This window comes from Kogia breviceps, chromosome 14 (genome assembly GCF_026419965.1).
Source record: "Kogia breviceps isolate mKogBre1 chromosome 14, mKogBre1 haplotype 1, whole genome shotgun sequence".
Taxonomy (NCBI): Eukaryota; Metazoa; Chordata; class Mammalia; order Artiodactyla; family Physeteridae; genus Kogia; species Kogia breviceps.
Genome location: NC_081323.1, coordinates 21,103,495 through 21,114,984, shown reverse-complemented (window position 1 = coordinate 21,114,984; position 11,490 = coordinate 21,103,495). Strand labels below are relative to the sequence as shown.

Here is an 11,490-nt window from a genome sequence, read left to right as displayed (position 1 = left end):
CTCTCTCTCTATATATATATATCCTATTGGTTCTCTTTCTCTGGAAAACTCTAATACAAGCATATATACAGAGAGTAGACATAAAGGTACAGCTTGATGAAATTTCAGAAACTGAACATGACAGATCAAGAAGTAGGACATGACCATCTTCCTCCCTGTCTTTTATCCAGTCACTAACCCCCCAGAGGTAACCACTATCCTGACTTTTAATAGCATAGATTAGTCTATATTATATATATAGTATGTTGAAGTCTAATAGCATCAATTAGTGCTGGTTTGAGGACTTTATGGAAATGGCATTGCTCAGGACAACCTCTTTTATGTCTGGTTTCTCTCACCAAGCTGCATGTTCAGGTAAGATTCATCTGCAGTGTTGCGTGTACTTGTAAGTAGCTCATTCTTTTTGCTCTGGAGGATTCCATTGTGTGGTTCACCTCAGTTTATGTATCCATCCAGCTTTGATGGATATTCCATTGTTTCCAGTTAGGGATTATTAAGAATGTGCTGTTGCCAGCATTCTTGCACATGTCTTTTGGTGAAAACTTGTAATATTCTAGCCTGATGTAAACCTAAAAGTATAATTGCCAAAGCCTCTTTTTCACAGCAAATATTTTATGCTTCCTTTCATTTTAGTTTTCTGCAATGAAATTCACAAGAGATAATCTACTGAAACATATATATCAATACGCTGCCCAGTCTGTAATATAAAGGAGGTATAAAAGGGAAGTCATTTATAATAAAATCATGTGTATTTCCATATGTTCTTGGGCACAACTACCCAAAAAGACATAATAACCCATATCTATTCATAATGAGTAAGTTTGGATTCCAAAGATGTAAGCAGATCAGACACCCATAAACGCAAGAAGTGCAGGAAAATGACAGGGCAGGAGGTGCAGGTGAAAATTAAAATAAAAACGGTTGTTAGGGCAAGACACAACAGACCCAACTCATTTGTATACGATAAGAGAAAGAGAGAAATAACCTTAATTGAAGTAGGGAGAACACACCAAGACACATCGCAACCTGTCAGGTGGAGAGAAAAAGGAGGGTGAGCATCTGAGTGTAGTGATAAATAATTCCCATTTTATGGCACACGACAGGTGAGTGGTGTGACCACGCAGAAAACACATCTTCCTTAGAATCTCACTCCTCAACAGAGGGGTGCATTCTGCTTTCAGAACTTTAAAAACAAGAAAGCCTTTTACTACCACATCCCTCATTAAGGGTTAACAGATGGATCACAAGAGGAAGCTTTCCATTCAATGTTATCGAGAAACCATGTGGTGCATCCATGGGGACAGTTTCTGAGTAAGACTGAAAAACAACAGGTAACCCCCAAATAAATCATCTCAATGTGTAATTTTCACAACATAGATTCAAAGCAACCATCCCTAAAGAAACCCAGATTTCTTGCATCTCTAATTTATTAATATTTAGCTCTAAACCTGCAAAAAAAAAAAGAGCTGCATATCTCCTCTATTCAATATTTACAGTTGGTTTCACTGTCTTTGCTGTAATTGCATCCATGCCCTGGAAACTTTTCCTCTCAATATGCAATTGGTGATAGTCTAATACATTGACTAGACAGACTGCAGAAAGAGAAAACTATTCAATAATTGAGTTACTGTCCTTATTCCATTTATGCTTCCCTGTCAATAACAGCCTTCTCCTAAGTTACTGAGTTTTTCACATGATGTCTCATGAAAACCTTTCAGTACTGTGATGCACTAAAGCCTGACTTATTTATATTTGTCTTGAGTTTTCATCGGGTGGACATTTGAAAGTTGTGAAAGATGCAGGGCAGTTATCAACAGGGTGAGATTGTTCTGTGTGTTGTGAGATGCCCAGGATCCCTGGCCCTTGCCCCTAAATGTCACAAGGGCCCCCCAAATGTTAGTGACAGCCCCAAATGACCCCATGAATTTGTAAAATGCCCCCTAGAGAACTACTGGCTTAAATCTGCTTCATCTCAATCCTGTCCCCTTCATCCCAAACTCATTTGTTGGTATTTGGGTTCAAGTACAGGGTTTAACATTCACCCTTATTATATTTTATCTTCTTATATTCAACCCATTGGTCCTGCTTGTCAAGGTCTTTGGACTCTCTGGTTCTGATACTCAATGTCCTATTGCCCTTCCCAGCCACACTGTAAAGGGCCATCTTTCCATCTTAAAATGATGGATAGATAGTTGAACGGGATGGGGCTGGGACAGAACCCTGTGACAATCTACTCTAGACCTCTCCTCGGGCCAGTGGTGAGCTGATATTTGACATCTTCTGGCTGCTGGTTATTTGTGGTCTCACAGGATGCAACACACATTGCATCCGTTTCTTCTTAGAATGGTTAAATTTTACAGCTTCCTAGGAGTGGAAAGAGCGCTACTCAGAACAGAGAACTGACTTGCCCAAGGTCACTTGGCAAGTGAGGGTCAGAGCCGGGGTACAGCTGGCTGCCCCAGGGCTGACCCACTCCAGGCTCCAGAAGATTTACATTCCTCTAATGGCTACTAAGCAGCCCAGGGTGGACCATGCACTGCTCTGATCTGGCCTAAAAAGGGGTGGAATCCAGGGCCCTCTCCCAGCCAAGGGCACCGTGTCCACAAGTCTATTTTGGCATCTGGCTTGTCTCTAGAGAACGGGCAGGGAGCCAGTGCTCCATGGAGAGTGTGGGGTGAGCACTCATCAGATTACAGACACCAGCAGCCGCCTGCTCAGGCATCCGGACCAGTGTGGTGGACAGAGTCCCAGGACAGGTGACCCAAGCAGAGTCTCCATCCTCCAGTCCTCAATTCCCCTATTTGTAAAGTGAGAGCAATCCCTCCTCCCTTGCTTACCTCCCAGGGGTATTATAAAGAGCCAAGAAGGAGGACCAGACTGTTTAGGCCTTTTAGAACATTCCAAAGACATTATCTTTTACTCTGGGTTTGTTGGGAGCCATTGAAGGAATTCGAGCAGAGGAGATGAGTGAGCTGACTTAGGTTTTAACAGGTGTTCTGGACTCTGCGGGGTGAAAGTTTGAAGTCAATAGATGCGTGAGGGGGATACCGCAACATCTGGGCGAGAAATGATGGTGGTAGTCCGGGAGGTGGTGATATATCTGGATATATCTTGGACGTATTCGGATATATCTTTTTTTTTTTTTTTTTTTTTTTTTTTGGCCTCACCACGCGGCTTACGGGATCTTATTTCCCCGACCCAGGATCGAACCTGTGACCCCTGCAATGGAAGTGTAGCGGCCTAACCACTGGACCACCAGGGAAGTCCCTATCTGGTTATAACTTGAAGTAGTGCCAGTAGGATTTGCTAACAGATTGTGACAGACAGGCATCAAAGATGATTCCAAGGGGGACTTCCCTGGTGGTCCAGTGGTTAAGACGCTTCCACTGCAGGGGGCACGGGTTCGATCGCTGGTCAGAGGGAGATAAAATCCTATGTGCCGCGTGGTGCAGCCAAAAAAAAAAAAAAAAAGAAAAGATGATTCCAAGTGTTCTGACCTAAGGAAGGAGGAAGTGGTTTCACTGTTTGCGATGGGACGGCTGTGGGAGGATCTGGCCAGAAGTTTGATTTAGGACGTGGGAAGTTTGAGTTGCTTCGAGTGGGAATATCAAGTTGGTCACCATTATATAAGTAAGACCTGATGCTTCTCCCAGAGAGGCACTTGACTCTGACAGTGTGCACTTGATTTTGTGAGGGTAGCTTGGTCAAAAATCGGTGTCTGTATCTGGAGCATCCACCCCTCCACCCCTGCTAGTTTGCTCTCTTTGCCTGGCACCTGGATACACTTGCCTCCGTTCCCACAAGTCTTTTTTTGTGCCTCACGTCCAGCCCCGCTAGATGGTAGCTGCTTTCTGAGATGCCCCAAGTAGACCTGGAAACCCCAACGTGAGTTCTGAATACTCTAGCACGGCCTATATTTAACATCAGATTGTCCCAAACATACCCCCCCGGGTGTGTGAAAATCCACTCAGCTGTTTTCGTGTGATATGGTAACAGACAGTTTATTTAAGTGGGCTGTAGTGAATGCAGAAGGGCTCTGGAACCCATTCCTGCTGCTGAAAGGTGAGGAATTATTAGTGAGCTGGCTGCTGAGTCTCTGAGCCTGTTTCCTCATCTGTAAAATGGCCATAACGTCCTCTCCTGGGTGGAAGGGAAGAAATAATCACAGTGAGGTTCAGAACCGTGTCGTCCTGTCACTAGCTCAGAGTTAGACAGCCTCCTGAGTTAGGATTCTGGGATTCAGCCCCAACCATCAATTGCACTGGAAGCAGCCCCTCAGGACCATACGGTTCTAGCTCCCAGCCTCTAAGAAATCTAGGACCTACAAATGGGCAGTGGCTTTCTTATGTCACCCAGCAGCACGGGCCTGAACTGGAGCTGGGGCCCCGGCTCTCCTGACCCCAGTCCAGGGCATTGCCCTTACCCCAGCCTACCCCCCGCCCTCCACATACACACACCCTCAGGGTCTCTTAACCTAAAGTAAAGCAGTCTATCCTCCCAGTCAAAGAAAGATGGGCTCCGCCTGCCACACATTCTACCTTGCCCTGGAGCCTCCCTCTCTTCTCCTCCCCCCCTCCCTGGACACTCTCCCTGTCTTGTCCTGCTGCCCATTTGTTTGGCAATGCTCAGGTCTCCAGGAACTAGACTTTCAGGGAAGGGTCTGAACTTCAGGTCTCCCACAGGTCCCTGAATCTAAGTACAAACTTATTATGGTGTGTGCCGAGCGAATATAATATCGCTTATCCAATCTTCTTAGCAACACCAAGAGATGGAAACTATTCTTAGTCCCATTTTACAGATGAGTAAACTGAGGCCTAGCAAAGTTAGAAGGCAGGGCTGGGATTTTAAAAAGCAGCCATCAGGCCCTTAACCACCATGCTATGCTTGTCCAGAAATCTCACCGCGGTCGAGCCCTGTGGTCACTGCTACAGGCAGCCCCCTTGGCCCTCACCGCTGCTGGTCGCTGGTGTGGGAGAGCCAGGCCCCTGAGGGTGGCTTCCAGGGGAGATATGCCCAGGCTGAAAAGCAGGAAATGCCGACATGGGGCCAGGCCAGCGTTGTCCCCTGGTACCTCCCGCCCCAGCTGAGGCCTGGCTGTGCCAGGGGCTGGGCTGAGCCCTGAGGCTAAGGACAAGCCGCTCCCAGGGAAGGCCAGGCCCTGAAAACCAAGCCTCCTCCCTCTGCCAGCTCAGCCTGCCCAGCCCTGCTGGGGGCCTGGTGGCAAAGCTGCCTTCCCCTGGGCTGAGGCTGTGCTTGGCGGGACCTTCAGCCCCAAGGGTTTGAGGCTCCCAGCCCTGCCCTGAGCTCTGGCTTCCTCTTCTGAAAACAGACTCCTGTTCTCTCCCTGAGCACATGTTTTGGACCTTCATTTTCCCCAGGGCCAAGAGACAGGGAGAGGAGCCCCAGAACGCCCACAAGGACTTCTACAACTGGGGAGATTGAGGCAGTGAGTGTGGAAGTGACTTCCCCAAGGTCAGTTAGCTGGCAAAGGAGCCAGACATCTGTCTGCCTGACCCTCCAGTCCAGCTCTCCGCACACCGCAGGGCCTCCCAGAGGAGGTGGGAAGAGGCTGGGTGGGTACAGTGTGTGTGGGAACCCCCAAAGGGGAAGGTGTCAGTAGCTACCCCTGGACTTGCCAGATGCTCCCGTGATGCCAGGGCCCACGATTTCCTGGAAATGAGAGAGTTAAGACAGGGCCCCCTCGGGACTGAAACCGTTTCCTTAGACAAGGAAAAACCAAAAGTGAAATGAAATGAAATCCAAAACCAGACAAACCCATAATGACCACCCCCAGCCCTGACATTTGAGCTACAAACTTAAATGATAAATCTGGGGGTGGCTTGATGTCTTCATTCATTCACCAAACATTTGTTTGACCACCTACTGTATTCCAGGCCCTGTGCTGGGCGTTTGGGATTCAGTAATGAGCAAACCAGTCCCAATTCTCCTGGAGGCAGATAAGTCAAGAGACAATTACAAAAAGGCACATATGTGGCCAGCTCTGTGTTGGGTAAGGAATGGGAGATGTGGGTGCCCAGAGAAGGCGTTAAACCCCACCTGGGGAACAGCACGGTCAGGGAAGACTTCCAGCAGGAGGTGACGTCGGAACTGGGCTTTAAAGGATGTGTAGGAGTTCACTGGACAGGCAAATGATAACGGTAGGTTCAAAGACCTGGAGGAGCAGGAGAGTGCAGCTTTTTAAAGAACAGGTAGGAGGCCAGGCATCCTGAAGTGAGGCTTGGGGAACCCATACAGATCCCTGATGCTTAGGTCTCTGAGTACTTCAAGACCTGCTCTGACCCAGACAAGGGGCAGGAGGATGCTGTGGGTATGCCGGAGACTGGACCAACGACACTCAGCAGAGACAGGAAGCTGCAGGCCAGGCAGTTTCTTTGGAAATTTATATAACAGACCCCTGAGCTCCTGACACATGCACAGCTCAGGGCCAGGGTGGCTGCTTTTCTGAACTTGTATATCCCATTTGAGGCTTCAACAGGTGGTGGGATCCAGGATGTTTAGAGTTAGAACTTGCTGGTGAAAGAGATGGACACTTACTGTCACTGAGACCCAAGATGGACTTGGCCTGGATCAGGCACCCCACAAACACCGTTTCTAATTCTTGCTGCTGCGTATTACAGAGGAGGCTGGGGAGGCGGATGAAGGGGCCCAGGGCTGCACAGTTGGTCAGAAGCAGAGTTGGGGCTGGACCCATGAGTGTCTGACTCGAGTTTCTGCCAGGTGTGAACGGGGTCCTGAGTGAGATGAAGCAGAGCCCGGGACAGGATTGCGTGCAGGTGGTTTATTAGGGAGTGTCTCCAGGAAACACCAGAGGCTGAGTGGGGAAGTGGGACAGGGCAGGGTAGGAGGTCAAGCAAAGGTGCACCAGCCAGGTAAGTGCCCTGCCGGGCAGATGGGACAGAGAGCTGGAGTCTTTATTACCCTGTACGCAGGAGGCACACCACAGGAGTGGGCAGGGGTCCTCGGTTCTCAGGTACTCCCAGCTCCCCCTCCCCGCCCCGGCATAGGCAATGGGGCTTCTGGCAGCCTGAGGCAGCCCAGGGCAGAGACCCAGGTGCAGGCTGCGGAAATGAGCGCACATCAGAAGCTGGTGTGCAGGAAACAGGAAAGAGATCCAAGGATGTGGGCAGAGCACAGCCCGAGAGCTTCTGAGGGAGCAGAGCCACGGTCCCAGTCCCTGGGCCAGCCCCTGTGGTCGCCTTGTCGTCTATAATATGCTCCTGCACTGTCTAAGCATCTGCACGTGTTGTGTGTGTTCAGTCAACCAATGGGTGTCGAGTCCCTGTAACATACCCACCATGTGCTAGGCTCTGAAAACGGAGGTGACTGGAATAGCACCTCATGGTCCCTGCCTGATGGAGGCTAGAGCCTGGCCGGGGGCACAGACACCAGCCTGTCACTGCAAATAGATGTGGTCTCTGAAGGGAGAGTGTGTGACTCTCTGAGAACAGAAGAACTTGACCTAAACTGAGGGTATCCTTGAGGGCTTTCTGGAGGAAGTGACATCTGAGGAGGATCTGGAGGAGGAAGGGTCACAATACAGGGAGTGGGAACCGTGCCTGGCACTTCCCAGATCAGGGCCTTTCCACCCAGGAGCTCCTGTGGGAGATGGGCCCTGCTCAGGACACTTGGACAAGCCACTTTTCCTAGGCTGAGCCTCAGTTTCCTCATCTGTACAATGGTGCAGAGGAGGCTTGGCTATCCAGCTCTGATCCTTGGCCCAAAACATCCCCTGGGAAATGGGAACAGCAGCCTTCTCAGGACTCGCAGTGGCCTCTCTCCTTGTGACCCTCAGCCTTCCTCCCTGTGCCCTCTATGGTTAGACTATGACCTCTGGACTTAGTCTGACCGCTGAGCTTCGCCGCATATGATGTCTGGAGTTGTGAAACAACTGCTCAGTTCTCTGGAAGGCTTCCAGTGCAGACTCACTCTACCCAGACCCCAGACAGCTGTTCTTACTGCCCAGGAAATGTCAGCCCCCAGGGGAGGCTGACCTGGGGTCATTGCTTTAAGGGACCTTCCAGAAACAGCTCCATTTCTGGAGAAAGCCTGGCCTCAGTGCTAGCAAACCTGGGTCCTGGACTCAGAGCCGACAACGGCCTGGAAGCCTGTGACTCTACAGTCATCACATCTTATCCTTTTAGGGCTTTTAAACCTTCAGTGTATGTTTCTCAATTTGACAAACATATACTGCGTACATACTATGTGCCAGGCACTGTTCTAGGCACTTGGAGAGACAGCAGTAAACAAAAACCAAGCAGAAAAACAAAAACAAACCCTTGCCCTGGGACTTCCCTGGCAGTCCAGTGGTTAAGATTCCACTCTTCCACTGCAGGGGGCATGGGTTTGATCTCTGGTTGGGGAACTAGGATCCCACATACCTCACTGTAGGGCCAAAACAAACAAACAGATAAAACCCTTGCCCTTGTGAAGCTCACATTCTGTTAAAGGAGTTGACAAAAAATGGACCACAATGTTGAGTCATGACAAGTGCTTTGCAGAAAAATGCAAAAAGGATAGAAGCTACTAAATAAGACAAGGAGGTCAAGGAAGTATTATCTGAAGCGGCAAGATGTGAATAAAGTGAGAGAAGGAACTGTGTGGATATCTGGAGAAAGGATATCTCCTCCAAGCAGAGGAGAAGGCAAGTGCAAAGGTCCTGAGGCTGGAATGTACTTAGTGTATGAGGAAGGGCAAGAGGCAGTGTGGCTGGAGTCCAGTGATGGAGATAGAGAGTGTTAAACATCAGGGCTGCATCTGGGAGTTCACTTTGTCTGTGTGTGTGTGTTTGTGTGTGTGAGAGAGACAGAGAGAGACAGAGAGAGACAGAGACAGAGATGCAGTCAGAGAAAGAGAAACCTAGAGACTCACAGTCTCCTGTCTTTCTTTCACCTCGCCCTCCTCATCTTGGCATCTCAAGATTAAGAGGGGGGAAAAGACAGATGATTAAATGATTTAAATGTGCAAGTAAAATAACACCTCAGTGAGCACATTATGCAAATCTATGCAATTAACACCACAAATGAGGTGAAGCCACGGGGGCCAAGGAACTAATTTCTCTGGGAGCTCCAACTCCATTCTTGCCCCTCCCTGCAAGCCAGAAACTTCTCAGGATGGAAGGGAAGAAGATGCGCAGCCGCTCACAGGACTGAGGGCCTGCCGTGCGCCATGTGCTGGGCTTGTAGGCAAAGGGTCTTTACCCTCCTTTTTCCTCCATCCTCCCTGCACCTGTCAGGAGCAGGAACAGTTATTGCTCTATGTTGTAAAAGAAAAAAGTGAGGTCTGCAGAGAAGGAGGAGAATAGAACTCAGGTCTCCTGGGGTTAAACTTAGAGCTTTTTGATGAAAATTTTCCGTTTCATCCCTTGGGGAGGTTTGAGCTTCTGGGAGGGGCTGCTGTTTCCTCAGACCTTTAAGGAAGGCAAACGTTCAGTAAAGGACCACTTAGTAAATATTTCAGGTTTTGGGGTTTTTTTTGAATTTTTGAATCTTATTTTATTTATTTTTTTGTACAGCAGGTTCTTATTTGTTATCCATTTTATACACATCAGTGTATACATGTCAATCCCAATCTCCCAATTCATCACACACACAACCCACCCCCCGCCGCTTTCCCCCCTTGGTGACCATACGTTTGTTCTCTATATCTGTGTCTCAATTTCTGCCCTGCAAACTGGTTCATCTGTACCATTTTCCTAGGTTCCACATATATGCGTTAATATGCAATATTTGTTTTTCACTTTCTGACTTACTTCACTATGTATGACAGTCTCTAGATTCATCCATGTCTCTACAAATGACCCAATTTCATTCCTTTTTATGGCTGAGTAATATTCCATTGTAATATATGTACCACATCTTCATCCATTCGCCTGTCAATGGACATTTAGGTTGCTTCCATGACCTGGCTATTGTAAATAGTGCTGCAATGAACATTGGGGTGCATGTGTCTTTTTGAATTATGGTTTTCTCTCGGTATATGCCCAGTAGTGGGATTGCTGGGTTATATGGTAATTCTGTTTTTAGTTTTTTGGGTTTTTTTTGGGGGGGGGTTACGCAGAGCTCTCACTGTTGTGACCTCTCCCATCGTGGAACACAGGCTCCAGACGCACAGGCTCAGTGGCCATGGCTCACGGGCCTAGCTGCTCCGCAGCATGTGGGATCTTCCCGGACTGGGGCACGAACCCATGTCCCCTGCATCAGCAGGCGAACTCTCAACCACTGTGACACAGGGAAGCCCTGTTTTTAGGTTTTTAAGGAACCTTAAAAACCTAAAACCTTTCATCATAAGTGTATAGGAATGCAAGAGATTTCTGTGCATTAATTTTGTATCCTGCAACTTTACCAAATTCCTTGATGAGCTCTAGTAGTTTTCTGGTGGCATCTTTAGGTTTCTCTATGTAGAGTATCATGTCAACTGCAAACAGTGACAGTTTTACTTCTTCTTTTCCAATTTGTATTCCTTTTATTTCTTTTTCTTCTCTGATTGCCGTGGCGAGGACTTCCAAAACTACGTTAAATAAGAGTGGTGAGAGTGGACATCTTGTCTTGTTCCTGATCTCAGATGAAATGCTTTCAGTTTTTCGCCATTGAGTTGATGTTTGCTGTGGGTTTGTCATATATGGCCTTTATTATGTTGAGGTAGGTTCCCTCTATGCCCACTTTCTGGAGAGTTTTTAGCAAAAATGGGTGTTGAATTTTGACAAAAGCTTTTTCTGCGTCTATTGAGATGATCATATCGTTTTTCTTCTTCAGGTTGTTAATATGGTGTATCACATTGATTGATTTGCATATATTGAAGAATGCTTGCATCCTTGGGATAAATCCCACTTGATCATGGTGTATGATCCTTTTAATGTGTTGTTGGATTCTGTTTGTTAGTATCTTGTTGAGGATTTTTGCATCTCTATTCATCAGTGATATTGGTCTGTAATTTTGTTTTTTGTAGTATCTTTGTCTGGTTTCGGTGTCAGGGTGATGGTGACCTCATAGAATGAGTTTGAGAGTGTTCCTTCCTCTGCAATTTTTGGGAAGAGTTTGAGAAGGATGGGTGTTAGCTCTTCTCTAGATGTTTGATAGAATTTACCTGTGAAGCCATCTGGTCCTGGACTTTTGTTTGCTGGAAGATTTTTCATCAGAGTTTCAATTGCATTACTTGTGATTGGTCTGTTCATATTTTCTATTTCTTCCTGGTTCACTCTTGGAAGGTTATACCTTTCTAAGAATGTGTCCATTTCTTCCAGGTTGTCCATTTTATTGGCATAGAGTTGCTTGTAGTAATCTCTTAGGATGCTTTGTATTTCTGTGGTGTCTGTTGTAACTTCTCCTTTTTCATTTCTAATTTTCTTGATTTGAGTCCTCTCCCTCTTTTTCTTGATGAGTCTGGCTACTGGTTTATCAATTTTGTTCATCTTCTCAAAGAACCAGCTTTTAGTTTTATTGATCTTTGCTATTGTTTTCTTTGTTTCTATTT

General features: G+C 47.2%; 1 protein-coding gene across 1 annotated transcript in view; it reads right to left on the bottom strand.

Moving 5' to 3' along the window:
• Positions 1-994: 994 nt before the first annotated feature.
• Positions 995-11,490, bottom strand: part of KIAA1755 (KIAA1755 ortholog) — a 66,997-nt gene continuing 56,501 nt past the window's right edge. The window contains exon 15 of the transcript XR_010836345.1: positions 995-1,026. The gene's annotated coding sequence lies outside the window, so the exon portion shown is untranslated. The remainder of the gene's footprint in view (positions 1,027-11,490) is intronic.